Source organism: Salvia splendens, chromosome 20, assembly GCF_004379255.2.
Source record: "Salvia splendens isolate huo1 chromosome 20, SspV2, whole genome shotgun sequence".
NCBI lineage: Eukaryota > Viridiplantae > Streptophyta > Magnoliopsida > Lamiales > Lamiaceae > Salvia > Salvia splendens.
In genome coordinates this window covers 19,742,187-19,758,611 of record NC_056051.1, presented here as the reverse complement: position 1 = coordinate 19,758,611, position 16,425 = coordinate 19,742,187, and the positions used below count along the sequence as shown (strand labels likewise).

Sequence of the window (16,425 nt, the reverse complement as noted above, 5' to 3'; positions counted from 1 at the left end):
GAAATGTTTACTCAAGTCGAAGCGATATAAAAAAAGGCTTAAAGTAAACGATGAAAGCAACGAAAGCCAATATTGATACAACCATAAATTAAAATACAAAGCTGATCGAACAAACAAATTTCCAATTTACACAATGCTGTGTGTCTCACTAACTAAAACAAACATGAATAAACAGTAAATACTCGTATTAGATCGTCATAGTCGGTCTAGTCAAGCCAAAGTTAGTTCCACTTCCAGTTTTGTATACATACAATTATACAAATATGTCTCTCTATTCTGCATAACCTTCACCTTCTTTATCTGAAAGAGAAGAAGATGTTGATCAAGTTCAAATAATTGTCATTCCAACTGTAAAACATTTCTCAGCCACACTTGGGAGGGGGTACTCAGAGTAAGCTCGGCCATACGTACCGTTAAAGCGCTTTTTCTTGCTACTTCTCTTTTGAAGTATTCGCTGAAATTTCTCTCTGGAACAGGGACTAATTTTCCAACCATAGCAAGAGGCCAACTAGTAGGAAAAAAAGGCAAAATTGATAATACAGTTATCAGATCTTAGAGGTGACGACAATGCCATATCGTAGTAACACAGTAGAAAGCTCAACCACCATCTAAAATACTGCTTAAACTAACCTGATAAAACAATGGTAAGAGAAACAAGCCACAATTTCCAACTGAGACGAACAGTTGAAGTAAACTTTCCAAGAAAAAAATAATCATAACCTGGAGATGCATAGAGAGAATACAGATGTCAAGCCTTCATAACTACACCAGTTTCTATCGTCAATTAGAAAACACAAGTACCTGAAGCACCACTTCAATGCCAACTATCCCCATGAAGAGGATGTTCTTTGTTACTCCTTTCCATACATTGATTTCATCCGGCTTTCGAGCATTAAATTCATTAAAGATCTATTAAAGACATTTGAAGTAGAAATCAGTTGCAAGACACACATAGGCATATAGATTCTTTACAAAAGTACTGAAGTTGACAAAAACATAATATATTATTTGTTCGACATATATCTTATTTGTAGTTGCCTACAGTTTGTTCTGTAAATAAAACCCACTGTAAAGATATGATACTACCAGTTGAATTTGAGAACCATCTAAGTGTGCATAAGCTGGTCGATAGATATACCAATCAGCGTAAAAAAATCAGAGGACACTCTCCAGAAATCAAGTAATGTAAGCCAACCTAGCCTGTGTGGTGAGTGAGTTGCAAAGAACCAAATCCAAGTGCCCCCTTTTATTGTTTTTACACTCAAATCCCATCATGGAATATATAAATTTACTTACTTCATCTATCCTTATATAGAAGAAACCTCACCTGGCAAAAGACAAATGAATTGAATATCAATGTATTCTTCACTTTGAAAGCGTGATCACTCGTATCATTCTTCAGATTCAGAATGCTCTTTCCACGGAAATTGAGGACCAACAGAACAGTTACTTGATACAAAGCCTAAAATCATGCAAAAAACAATAATCAGAAAATGATTAGTCCCTGTTTTGACACATTGAAGTGCGACTGAGATGCTGAAATGAAGTAATATCTTACCTGTATTAACAAATTCCTCCACATGATATTTGTTATAAGAGGTTCCCTGTATAAAGGCCTTGATCAGTGACTTCACAAAATCAACTATCTTCTGAATATAGTGATGTTGAAGTAAATAACAACTAATTCACAATTTCACATCTATAGATATTACAAGTTAGACTTGACGAATATATTATGAATATAACTGATCTTCTAGAATCCCTTAGCTTGGTAATAAGAGCAATAGACAAGATATATACTGATGTTATGGATCAATCATGGAGGATAAGGAACAAAAGAAAGACAAATTTGCAAATTTCCAATGCTTCAGAGACTAACTTTCAAGTTGTCATGATAGAGCAAAAGACCAAAAAAATACATTTAAGCCAAGTTTAATCATATCACGGATGGCTTAAAGCGAAACCAGGGGAGGAAGCTGTGAGACAGCTATGAGCCCCGCTAGCAAGACATCCACAGTTAGATCGTACCATAAAGTTACTACTCGTATTACATATGATTAGTGGGCGTATTACACTAAGAGAAGAACATAATGACACCATTAGTTTCTTTATTTCAAATACACATAAGTCTAACCTTCTTCCAACAGGAGGTCTTCCCATGAGGTGATCTGTAGGTGGTTCCGTGGCAAGTGCAAGGGCTCCTAGTGTATCCATAATAAGATTTACCCATAGTAGCTGGAATAATATACTAATAAGCAGATGGGCTCGAACAGGGAAAAGACATGCATAGAAGATACAGTTGAAGAGAATATTGCACCTGTACTGCATTGAGTGGAACATTTCCAGAGGAAACTGCAGCCGCAACATTGATTACCAGAGCTGCAACATTAACTGTAAGTTGAAATTGTATGAATTTCTGGATATTGGCGTACACAGATCTACCCCATCGGACAACCTGCAATTACTTTACCAGCTGAAGTACCAACATTGTGACATAATATTTGATACTAACAATTTATCATTTTGTTTAAAGGTTGAAATTTCAAGAGAGAGCAGCTAGAAAAATCATAACAGAGAAATTTGTCTGAGGTAGATATAACATTTTCTGCTCCAACGCAGTTAATTGGAAATGATTTGAAATTAGAAACCTCAAGGGATGAATCTGAGTGTCAAATCCAGACAACACAATGCATCAGCGTTCTTGTGACGCTAAAAACCAACCTTTACTACAGATGCAAAATTATCATCCAGTATGATGATATCTGAACTTTCTTTTGCGACTCTGTGCCTTGAATACCCATTGCTAGACCAATATTCAGCCTACACCGAGACAGAATCGAAAGCATGAAATGGAGTCCATAAAAGTAAAAGAACAAGAAAAAACACAAATCCTACAAGTAACCAAGCCTGTAATCCCTAAATACAAATGATTATCATGAGAAATTTTCAATTTGATTTCTACCAACGAAGGAAATGATCAGTTATCTTTTCCCAAATTCTTTTCTTAATATCAATAGTAAAAAAAAGAAAGAGAATCATATGGTTCTAATGATTGCTTATTAATCTTCTTAATGAACTGAAACAAATAGAAAAAAAAAACTTAAGGTTGATAAAGAATAGTTCAACTAACAAAAGAATGTCCCATTTCTGAGATCCTCGTCTATTTTAAAGGAGGCTCCAAATGGTAGAAACAGATGAAAATGCTAACCTCATGAAGTGCAGGAGCGTCATTAGTGCCATCTCCAGTCACAGCAACAACATGTTCCTTCCTCCTCAATGCTTGCACAAGTAAGAGTTTGTCATTGGGTGATGACCTTCCCATTACCTATAAGTGAGAATTGTAAATGGTACTTCCCTTCTCTTATACAGAGAGCACAAATAGGCATATCTCCTAGCAGCACTATAACTCTCAGCACTTACCGAAATCCTGTCCGCCACTTCTAATCTTTGTGACTCGGTCATGTTACGAAATGTCTTTCCTTCAATTAGATTGGGCTCTGTAGCATCTGCATTTGAACCTAATATCCCACACTCTAAGGCTATTGCTCTAGCTGTTTGAAGATTGTCCCAGTGACCATCCGTACCTAGAAAATAAACCAGTCATCTCACATGAACATAACCAACATGATAGCAATAGTTTAAAATACAAGTTTATGCATACATGGTTCCCTGCAGGGAATAAATCAAACAGAAACTATACGAGTTATATAGCAATGAACCCCAGTTTACATAGGGAAGTCCCCATTTCAATATGTCATCTGGTTGGGAAATGTTCCCACAGCTCTAGTGTGCCGTTTAGATTACAAGTTCTAAACAAATTAAGCACAAGTTCTTTGGAACTAATACTAATCAACTCAAAAGAATTCCCAACACCAACCATATTCAAATATACTATACTAAGTGACAAAAAAATAGAAAAAAATCTCTAGAAGCACTTCGGTAAGGTGATCACTTGAAACCAAACAATGTGGCATAATGTAAAAAGCAGATTGCTCAAGTTGAATGCTGGATTAAATATTTGCATCGTAGATTAGTATGGTCAGTTTCAGAGCTATAAATATATTTCAAGTTTGAATCCATGAAAAAATCAAATGATCAAAACCCCCAGAGGCTCCTTTTAAATCCATTTCCAGTATAAAGAAAGGGAAAAGTTAGGACAGGCTCCAAGACCCAGAAATTGTAAGACGTGTGTAAAACGAACTAGCCAAAGAAACACTCCGAGGAACACACATTACTTTACATGTGTGTAAGTGACGAATGTACACACCTTGACACCAGCATTAACACATAGTTGAACTGCATCTCGTACCCCTGGCCGACAAGGATCCTGCAATATAAACACCATGAAGAACAATATTTTAATTAAAACAGATGTATAGAAAAGGTATTTACCATAAGTATGAGAAACACGGAGTAATTTATATCACAACAAGTAAGATGCCAGAGACGGGAAACTGACTGTCCGGGTTAACCACATGGGAGGGGGTTGAAAGTGGGAAACAAATGAACCAATGAACCAAAAAGTTGAAGAACCACTTCTCTTCAGAGTCGAGTAATAAAGGACATAGATGGCGAGAAACAGATTCCTGCTAATGCCATCCCTTGTCTTTCCAACATGTTGAATTAGTGAAAATGCATCACCCAATCAATTTATTAAGCTGTACCCAAATGATTACTCAATCAATTTGGTAAGCTGTACTGAAATGATTAAAATCATCTAGTCATGATACAAATATACCTCAAGTACTCTGCAGTCTGCAGATAACAACCAACTCTTAAGCAGAAAATCTCAAAATATTTTCAGTCAATCGATAAAATTTAACTGATAAAACTCATACTAGAGTTGTTAGTTCCTTATTGTGATACTGTTGCACATTGATTAAGCTTCCCACAGATACTTCACAAGCAACCAAAAAAAGTGATTGGAAGATGCTGACTATTTTTGCCAAATGTCTTTCAGATGCCAGCTTGTTGGGCTGATAGGGGCTCACCGTCTCAAAGAACACCATTAGTGAATGCAGAATAAGTAATAAGTTTTTTATTTAAGATTTCTAGCTATGACACATATGCACATAAACACCAGTTGAAAATTATTATTTAAACTTTATATGCATTGGTTAGGGATGCTGGTTCGTGTCTATTTTATTTATGTAAGAAAATTTTCAGATTATAATGCAGATGTGAATTGACGAACTGACAAACCCAATGCTGATCATTAGATTTAGAAAAAACACCTTGATCCCAACGATAGCAAGTAAGATTAGGTTTCCTTCAGGTAGCTGCCAATTTTCCAGTTTCTCCTCATTAGTTGGAACCTCATCCATTCCACACGTTCTGTAGGCAATAGCTACACATCGCAAACTTTCTTTAGCCATATCTTCTATTGCTTCTCTGAAAAGCGATAGCTGCAGGAATATATATCAAATATTCAAATGTTAAGATTTTACTGGTGCTAAAAACATAAAAACAAATGAATAACCCATTAAGATTTAAGATCAAGATTTAAGCACAATAACTTCATCAGTTTTATGTGCCTGAAAGAACTTACTAATCAGAACATAATAGAAAAACAACTATCAATGGAGCAGACCTTCTCTTCATCCATCTCGACTGCATTATCATCTGCATCAATGAAGTGGGTACAAGATGCAAGGACTATTTCTGCAGCACCTTTCCAGTGAATGCGAATCTCGGAATTTGACTGCCAATAATTCAAAACAGCTATAAATTGGTTGGCTAGGAAAGAATGTGTGTATAAAGAATGACATGACGTCAAGGATCGAGGAAATGTTTTCTCAATGAGCAAGTTGAACCAGATAAAGACATGGTAAAAGTAAGCCATCTAAAGTCCAAACATAATACTGTGTACCAGTTTCAGAGCAACACCGCCTCGTTTTTTCTCTGAGTTAAATGGGAAAGCATGAATTATGGAAGAATCTGATCGAGAGGCACCAAAATCCATTCCAAGCTATGAACAAATCAATAAACAAGAGGAAGAGAGATTACAACCAACAACAAGAAAGCATGCGCACACTCAGATGAAAACAAACACTAAAAATGAAACGAAACAGAACAGTCGCACTACATTTACTGCCCACTGCAGAATAGCCTTTTCTGTTGGTGATCCAGAAATTTCCATAGCTCCACCCTATTGAAAAACAGTAACAGATAAGTCATGCTTCATTCATAAACATGAACATTGGTATAACATAATACTATCTGGCTAATCCGTCCTTAGGCAGATAAACGGAAAAACTTCAAATACTTAATACTTTTGGCTGTACCTTGACCTAGGATAGGAAAGGGTTTCTCTCTCCTAACAAGAAGAACTGATTAGGATATATTTCTTTATCGAAAGTTCTTTCTTCGGATCATCTCTGGGAAAAATAATTCACTCTCATTGTTACTTCTATATTGTTCATTCCTTCAAAATTCATATTTCATTTTATTTTGTGTTAAAGTTCTCCTAAACTCCAACATGTCGGTACTGCTTGTTAATGCCTTACATGCATACCAGAAGGGAGCAAGCACACATACCTTCACCTAAGTCTTAGTTTGTAAAGTTAATATAGTTATTGTCCATTTAGACAAGTTAGTTGATTTAGTTATGTTAGCTAGGGCTATGGCTCCTTTCTCAGGCCTCATAGGCCTAGTCATATTAGGAGTCCTATTCTAGGATCTATCCCATTGGCACTTAAGCAGTTGTGCACACTCTAAATTCTAGGATCTCTCCATGCTATGGGCTCCTTTCTCGTGTTTTGTAGGCCTCTCACTGCTTGACGCTTGTTATCATTGTCATTCAGTTATCGGCTAAATTCTATTGTCTCTTCGACGCTTTTGCAGTTGTCGATGGGCACTTGAGCAGTTCGCACTTGTAGGCTTGTAACAAAGCTCGCAGCTACAGTCTGTGGTATGTTCAACATTCTGGAACATGTAAGAGTTAGCTGCAACTTCCTATTCACTCCTGGTTGCATCTGATATTTTCATCTTTCTTATCTGAAGTTAATGACCACTGACCAGGAACAATCTTGTTCGGGCTAAATTCACAAAATAGTCGTGTGACCGATCCTAATTAGTAATAGTGTCAGAGGAGATTGTCCACAATCCAAAGGAAAAACCAGGAGCTGGTCATATGCACTATGCAGCAGTTTTACATCAGTTGAGAATGAGACCAGGAGGGTTGAGGGGTCAGAGTTACTTGGTCAGTTCAAATTTTCTGTTTTGAGGAAAACGATGTTGAGGAATCACAAGTTACTGCCAGAAAGGGGAAAGCACAAAAATAGTTGTGCCCGACTATAAATTATTTTTGTTAATTTAGTTATTTTCCTTTTGTTCGAGTTGGTTATGTTGTGACAGAATAGAGCAATTGTGTAATCGAGACAAACAGAAGCGTAAAGAGACACAGAATTTACGTGGTTCACCAACGTTGTGTTGGCTACGTCCACGGGCAGAAAACGGAGAACATATTGTATTCTGATTGTTTTTTTCAGATTACAGAGTTATGCGCCCTACTTCTATATAAATAGGCACACAGATGACGGGCTAGGCCCAATGTAACAATTAGACCCCGTTCGGCTAGCGGCAAACTATACAGATTCAAGGCATACTAACAGGTTCTTTCAGTAACGTTGTAATGGGTTATGGGCTCTTTCGCAGGCTCCATAGGTCTCATCAGATTAGGGGTCTTCTTCATAGACTCATACAGAATAAAAGGAGTTATTCGCCTTACAAGGACTCAACTAGGATTCCGGATTATTTCTTTAGTTTGGAATTGTGCTTGAGCGCTTAGGAAGATCAGTCATAGTTTGTAATCATTCGTATTCAGTTATAATTCCTTTTAATCAATAATATTCTGTTAGTGTTCAATTATAATTCCTTTTGGATCTCCTCACCAGAATCTCCCAACTGTAAAAGTATAAGCAATCATACGCATGTCCATTACTCTGTAAAGAATTACCTCTGTTAAGAAGACACTTCCGGTCGTATTTTGGGCAATGCCCTCAATAAGCAAAGAGATCATCCTCGGAGGAAGTATAGACTTGTTGTCAGGTGAGTCGGTTTTTTTCCCACAAACATAGGCCTGAACTACCGTCATCTGAAAATAGAATAACAAAGATAAGCAAGCACCTTTACGAATCAAATAAAGTTATGCAACATATTTGCGACTATAAAGCTAGAGCAACTAACTCAACACTAGAGACCTACAGGCTACAACAGAAAATGCAGAAGCATAGAAAGCGGGCTGAAAAGCACCTGGTTCAGTGTTAAAGTCCCAGTTTTGTCACTGCAAATGGTGGTGGCGGAGCCCATTGTTTCACAGGCTGATAGCCTCCTAACCTGCAGTATAATTGTTAGTGTGGCTCTGCATAACAATGAAAAAATTTAGATAAAGTAACCAAACTATGCATACCAATGCCTTATCAGCCATCATTTTTTTCATGGAATAAGCAAGCCTGCAAGGAAAATGCAAATCAAAGAAGTCAAGGGTTAGAAAACAGTTGAGTGTGTAGTAACAATTGCTTATATGTAGTGCTGTGTCAAAGGATTCAAGGAAGCACCAGAAAAGTTGTTGTGTTACAATGAATAGCGTATTAGAGCCAAAGAAAAGGTAAGTCGAATTATATGATCCGAACAATACTTTCAGTCAAATATAAAGACATTTTATTAGGAATGTCGAATTATATGATCCGAACAATACTTTCAGTCAAATATAAAGACATTTTATTAGGGATGACGTGAGTTACAGAGAACTAGTTATTCTGTAAGATTTCTGCCAAGACAAATCTGCATAATCATAAGCACGGGACCCACAAGATAATACATAATATGATATACTCACGTCAGGGTAACAGCCAATGGAAGACCTTCTGGTACAGCAACAACAACAATGGTCACCTAGAGTTAAGTCGAGATTAGTGAGTTGAGGTATCCAAAGATAAGCATAAGCTGTCCTGTGACTACTTCAAATAATAATTAGCTGTCTACTTACTGCAACAGTGAAAATTTTGATAAATCCATCGACTGCATCACCAACTTTTGTTTTCCCAGCTATAAATTGTACTGTGCCATCGGGGTCTTTCGTGTTCCCAGTAAAAAATCTAGCAGTTCATAAAAGGTTAATATACTCTAGACCTATTCAACACATAACGGGAGCAAGCAATTTTTATAAAAAACCCCAACTCTGACACCTCTTCAGTAACATAACTACCTGACCACAAGGATTATAAGAACTGCTGCAGCCACTGCAAGTCCAACCATTCCAATAAATGTGGCAACCCCATTTAGTCGTACCTAGAGAAGTAACAAGTAACCCTTGGTGTCATAATATGACCATTAGGCATTTGTGTGAAGGTTTCAAAGATCCCAACAAAAATTAACCTGCAATGGTGTTTCTTCACCATTATCCTCTTATATGCTCGCCATAAGTAAACCCCACTCTGTGTTTATGCCCACGCTTGTTACCTGGGAGATAAGTAGAAAAACAGCTGACATAAAAGAGTGTATGCACATAGTCATAATGTGAAGAATAGTTCATTATTACAATCTAGAGAGTTTGGCTCCTATGTCTCTATGCATTACTTAGTAACCATTTTATGAATGCCAATCAATACAAGTTGCAATATATAGGAATGCTGTTAGAAAAAAGAATTTCAAACAAACGAGTATGTGTTTAGCAATAAGAATTTATGTTAGAAACAATGTAAGCACAGGATTAGTTGTACAACACTTTGCCTATACAATTATAATTATTGCTATGTATACATTCACCAAATAATGGAAGCCAAATACACAATCCATCAAATCATCAAATAATATGTCACAAGAAAATACGCACAAAAATACCCCAAAGGAAAAGACAAATATAACAAACAAATTATTTTATCACTATCCAGGATTTATAATATAGTTATACCAATGCACAAATATGTAACCAATGGTTGCAATTACTATGCAACAATAATATTGACTTCACACATTATCTTAATCTTATGGATTCAACAGCGAAAATTCCTAATTAGAACTGAAGGTGATGAAAGTAATATTACCAGCATGCTACCATACCCATCAGCAACCTTGCATCCTGACATAAGAAAAGGTGATCTAGTTGGGTCCTTGTGTACCTAATTCCACATTTAATGCATTAGAATATGAACACAGCAGCGACCAGCAATTACAGTTGTTGATGTAAGGAACTCACAATTTTACTTTCCCCAGTCATACTGGATTCATCAATTGAGAGGGAGTGGCCAGAGATGACTAGTCCATCAGCTGGAACCTGTGTGCATAAAAGCATAGGTTATAGTGAAGAGTTCCTGAACATTCTTGTAGATTCAAGAATTGTCATCGAAATGCATCTCAGTAGCTTTTACGTTTGAAAAACTGGTAGAGGAAAAGATCCAGGAACACAATATGAAGGAAGCAATTATATAACTCTACTAAAATGGCTGCAGAATGAAATGTATCCAATCGGATCCAAGGCATTTTTCTGCCTACTATGAGCAAAGTGAGACTTGTCATTCAACCAGCCTACTATGAATTTCTATTTCTAGTTTCAGCCAATGATTCAGTTGTCAATATGCAACCAAATCCTTCTTCCTATGCAACTGATAGGCTTGCCAAATTTGACCAAAAGAAAAAAAGTATGTGATCATCTCTATCGAACAATAAACTGAAAAAGGAAATATAATACTACTATATTTTATCCTATTAAGGTGAGGATACTACTACTATATTTTATCCTTTTAAGGTGAGGATACTACTACTATATTTTATCCTTTTAAGGTGAGGAGTAAGAAAGAAGAGTGTTTGAAGTGTTTTACTACCTGATCACCAATTTTGAGAGGCACAACATCGCCAACCACTATATCAAATATTGAAACCTTAATTCTGCGCCCACCCCTGACTACCTGCAAACGGTTACCAGAAAATGTAAGAAGAAAAACAAAGGAATACATGTATGACCTACTTCATTGTACATACCTCCATTTGAATGTTTTGTTTCTCCTCATTCAAGTTTTGAAACTGTAGAGACTGCTTGTAGTCGCTTACGGCTGAAACAATTATGAACATCTTAAAGTCACTAGCATTAAAGACATTAAACAGAAATTGTCAATCATCTACTGAAAACCCATTTTCATCACTCAAACGTTGAACTCAGAAGAAACTTCAATAAAATATAGTAGTAGACATCATGACAGTTGACAATCAAACCAATTTTTTAACTTGTTAGCTACCATTGTAAACTAGCAATAAAATCCATTCAGTTCATTTGTGTTCTTTTACTCTTTCTTGTTCAAATATAATCCCAGTTCTCTTGGAATCAAGATTTTATTCATCATTGGATCTCATAAATTTATTAACTTTATGTTATGGAGTAACTTCTTGTACTCACTTTTGAACAGAAAATTCAAATGAACAAAAATTGTTCTCTTATCTGCATTTAGATTATTCGTAAAGCATAGCACATTCAGACCATGCACTTAAATGAAATATTCAATCAACAAGTTAGTTGGCGATACCAGTAAATATGATGACTATGAGGACAGCCATGGCAATGCTCCCTCCATCATACCAACCTTCTTTTATACCCTACAAAGTACAAATTGCAAGATTGAATATACAAGTATAAATTCCAGGAGCATGAAAACTACATCCATATCAAAAGCATTACTTTGTGTTCATGTTATTGAATAAAGCTTACAGGGATTAATAATGTTTACAGCTACCAAGCTAACAATTAACCATACAGAAGAAAATGTGCTACACTTTGTTACATCTTTTGGGTTCTCTAATCTGTACTTGGTATGCTTTCATTAATTTTTTGTTCAGGTGAACTCTAGTTTCGTTGGCATGCAAACTTTTAATTCGTAATGTAATAATTTTTTACTAACTTTCATGTTTATATTTATTCACAACATAGTTATAAAACGACTGTTTTAAACACTGAAAGTTTTTACCCGAATTCTTGACCAAAGACTTTTACAATTAGCTACAGATTTAATACTCCGATTATATATGACACGGAATATTTACGTGATCCAAAGTTGAAAACTCAGGTCAAACTAAGCCTTACACTCATAGAAACCATGTACAAGTTATGCTCCCCATGACCATACCTCAGTCTTTATGCCTAGTGCTAGCGAAGCAGCTGCAGCAACCATCAAAATGATGAGCGTTGTATCTCGACAAGCTTCCCAGACAAACATCTGTATGGTGTATGGTAAAATATATTACAAAAACTTCCTACGAGGCCAATGAACTAATCTTTACCATATACATGATACAGAAATGCTGGAATTAATCAATGCTCACCCAGAAACTTCGTCCTTTTTTTCGAGGATATGTGTTTGATCCAAAAGCTTTCTTTCGCTCTATAAGGTCAGCCTCATCAGCAGTGATACCTTTCTCCACATTGCACTTTAACTTCTCAGCCACACCTTTAACCTAATGTAGGATATACATGGATTAAATTAAGTTTATAGAGGATACATATATAAGTAATGAAAGTCAGGCAGATAAGAAGCTATATATTAGATGCTATGACAGTGAACTTGCCCCTCCACTTCGCTGCAGAAATGAGAGATCATGCTCCCTGGACATAGCAACCAGTTCCTCTGAGCTAATACCAAATTCACCCACTGGAGTTGGACTTGATGGTAACTTTGCAGAACTTGATACTAAAAATACAAAAATGAAATGATCAAGAACAGATGGAATGGAAAACTGTCTTTACAGTCTTAAGCAAAATGCAACCAAAGAAAACAGTCGTGAGAAACTTAAAACGCCAAATGAGGCGAGCTAGCACCTCGAAGCAGGCTATTAGAGCTTCATAATAGAAAACATAACATCAAAGAGAAATTACCATTCAGTCCTGTACCAGCTTCTTGGAAAAGAACAGCAGCCTATTCAACAAATTATTGATTAGTGAATGACAATAGGCAGAAAATTCAGATGCGAATAAGAAATATAAGTACCCTAACGACTTGAGCATGCATCCTAATCTTAGCAATCAATTCCTTCCTCTCCTCTTCTTTCTTCAAATCCAACGTATATCGAAATCTCCGAGATGCATTCAGTACCAGAGCGGCTTGCTGGAAAGCAAAGCGAGGTAAATCAGTTGCACAGATTTGAATACAGGAATACTAATTCATGATTATTTAGAAATCTTCTTCACTCTTAGCAAGTTCCAGATGTTTAAACGCGCGAATGTGATCATCAACTTACCCGCCAGCGACGCAATTTGTCGATTGGAGCACGTTTTGTGCGCACAATATAGAAAGGAGACCCCGCGTCGTCGTCGTCGTACTCATAGCGGCTGCTGCTGCCGGCTTCGGGGTCGTTGCGGTGGCGCCGGTACGGCGAGCCTTGCAATTCGTCCTTCATTAATCTGTCGTAGGAGAAATGCTACCGCTATTTATCTCAAATCACATTAACTCTACATAGAGAAACAAACAATTGAATGCCATCGCAACCTTGGCGACATTCTCCTAAGTTGATTCAAATTAGATACTGCTACTGCTGCTGCAGTAGCAGTAGCAGTAGTATTGGCATTTAACAATACTAACTAGAATTGATTAACTCACCAACTCATAAAATTTTGAATAATTTTCATTAGATCGTAGCGAAATCACCTGAAAATAGGTTTGCAGTTGGTAAGGTTGAAGAGTTGGCGGCAGGAGGGAGAGGAATAGTGGAAACGAAACTTCTCCTAGCAAGCAGTTTCTGGCGAACTAATTTTGAAAGTTGTTCTTTCGTTTTCTTTTTATTCTTCCCAAATGGATATACTTGAGAGTGGAGATTAAACTGCCAGAAAAAGATTGCCAAATTTTTTTGTTACAAATATTGCTGAGCAAACTGAAAAGCATGTCTAACATATGATATGTGTCATCGTCTTATTGAATTGCAAATTATGCAATTTTACTAAGAAATAATACGAAATTAAGTTCAAAAATGAATCTTAGCCGTACATATAAGTACATCATGTCACAAAGTACTCCTTCGGAATAAAAAACTGAATTATGATGAAATAATTTCAGTTCTCTAGCAATTTAATTTCTTATGCGTATAAATTATAAACTCATAAACTGATAGGTCAGCTAAGTGTGGGTTTTTTTATACAAAAATCAAGGGACAAGTGAAATGAGAATAAAATATGAGAGATTTAAATTAGATAGTAACTAATAAGATGAAATATAAGTACTAAAGATAACAAAGTTGGAATAAAATAAAATATAAGAAAGTGAGAGAAAAAATGTTTATCCCAAGATATTTGAGTCATATTTTATTTTGATTTGTTCTAGATTTACTTGAATTATTTTATTTATAGCTAAAAATAAAACATCTAATCTTATTTATCTTTTAAAAAATTATATTACAAAAAATAGAGTGAAAGTAATATATGAAACAAAAAGAATATAAGTCAACACTAACAAGACAGATGGAATATAGCATTAAAACTTTAAAAGAGTGTTATGATGAATAAACATTGATTAATTTAAAAGACCATAAATCATGTGAGGTGGATCGGTTGGTTTAATGTCTTGGTCAGGAACACCTAATGTTTGTGTTGAAAGACATATGCCATTACATGCATTGCACCACGTTTCAATGCCTCTTCCTCTCTTCACACGTTATTCTATTTCTATGTGTTAAAGTGTGACAAATGTAAAGCCATCACTTACCAAGTCCATTTTAATTGAGTAATTTTAAAGTGAATGTAATCACTTTCGAATTTAGTTTCTAATCACCTTATTCCCTCCCTACTAGTAAAGTTACATATTTTGTGCTTTGCTTAGTTGATTGACATACTGTTAATCTTTGCTTAAGGGACACGGAACATGAAAAAGGATGGATTGGAATTGGAATGTGTTCGTGTTTAATTCGTGCCTCATTGTTCAATTTATCAGTTAATCATGCTAATTATTTGTCTAATCAACACAAGACACTGCAATGCAATCACTTAAACATGTGTGGATTCTTCTCCAATTAGTATATCAAAGAAAGCTGACCTGTCCTCTCCACTCGTCACCAATGTAGATGCTTCTCTGTGTACGAGACACGTGGATAACTAAATCTACAACTGCGTGTAAATTATTAATGTTATTATACGTGAGAGAGTGAGACAGCCATAATATACTTATAATATACTGTATAATTTTATTTTTGAGATATCATCATACTATTTGAAAAACGGTTGTCTAGAGAAAATTATTTACATTGGAGACATGTACGTAAAAGCAAATTCATAACACAAAATTAATTGTCTTCATTTTAAAAACTGAATCCAGAAAAATATTCCCACCATAAAACATTTGTAAAACTGAATCCAGAATAAAATACATATATAGAATGATAAAATTAATTTAATTTACCCTTCCAAAAAATATTAGCTCCACTTTGTTGTTTCTTCACAATGTAATACGCCACCAGAATAACATATAACAAATAAAAAAATAATTATTGAATTCCTAAAATATTAAACACGATATATGCTTTGTATTAGTAACATTAAAATTTTCTCACCAATTGAGTGCGAGTTAATGATGGTCGTCGTCTTCAGTAGATGTACACTCAATTCAGATATATGTTTGTTGATGAAGAAGTTAGTATTATGCGTGGACATCAGAGCTACATATACGAATATTTCCTTTTGATTAGTTTAAGTAATTAAAGCAGAATATAGCTTTTTTTCAAAGTATATATTTTGCTTCGATTACAAGAAAGGCATAGCATGATCATGGTCCATATTTCAAAATAAAGAGCCTACATTATCTTATTAAACGTGCAAGACACAGGGAATGTTATTCTCTAATTACTTCAACTTTAGGCACTTTCGAATTATGTATTTTCCTTAGTTAGAGCATCTCCAGTGGGCGGACATCCCACTAGGACATCCCAAAAACACCTCCTGCCACGTCACTAGGACTTCCCATCCCACTGCCACGTCACTAGGACATCCCCTGCACAATCCGCCCTTCCCATCGCCCTTCCCACTAGGACATCCCGCAATTAAAAAAAATCATACATTTACAAATAAAACAATTAACATTTACGGAAATAAAATTTGACCGAGAATACGAACGGGAAAAATTAACAACTTCATCGGAAAAAACATACATGATTCGAAAAAAAAAAAAATTAAAAACGGGACGTCCGACCGGACGTCCGACTGGACGCCACAATGGCGGACGTCCACCCGCCCGTCGCGCCGATGTCCGAGGACACCCGACGTCCTCACGGGACGTCCGTATCCGACCCTAAACGCCACAATGGCGGACGCCCCGGTCGCCCGTCGCGACGTCCGACCGGATGTCCGACCGGACGTCCGCCATTGGAGATGCTCTTATAGACTTGAACGTCATCTATGGTAATACACAATTTGCCAGATATATATCCTATATCGTTCAACATTATATAAATGAATCG

At 36.1% G+C, this 16,425-nt stretch overlaps 1 pseudogene; it reads right to left on the bottom strand.

The window, feature by feature from the left end:
* Nucleotides 1–210: 210 nt before the first annotated feature.
* On the bottom strand, nucleotides 211–15,603 carry LOC121781621 (annotated as a pseudogene).
* Nucleotides 15,604–16,425: the final 822 nt, after the last annotated feature.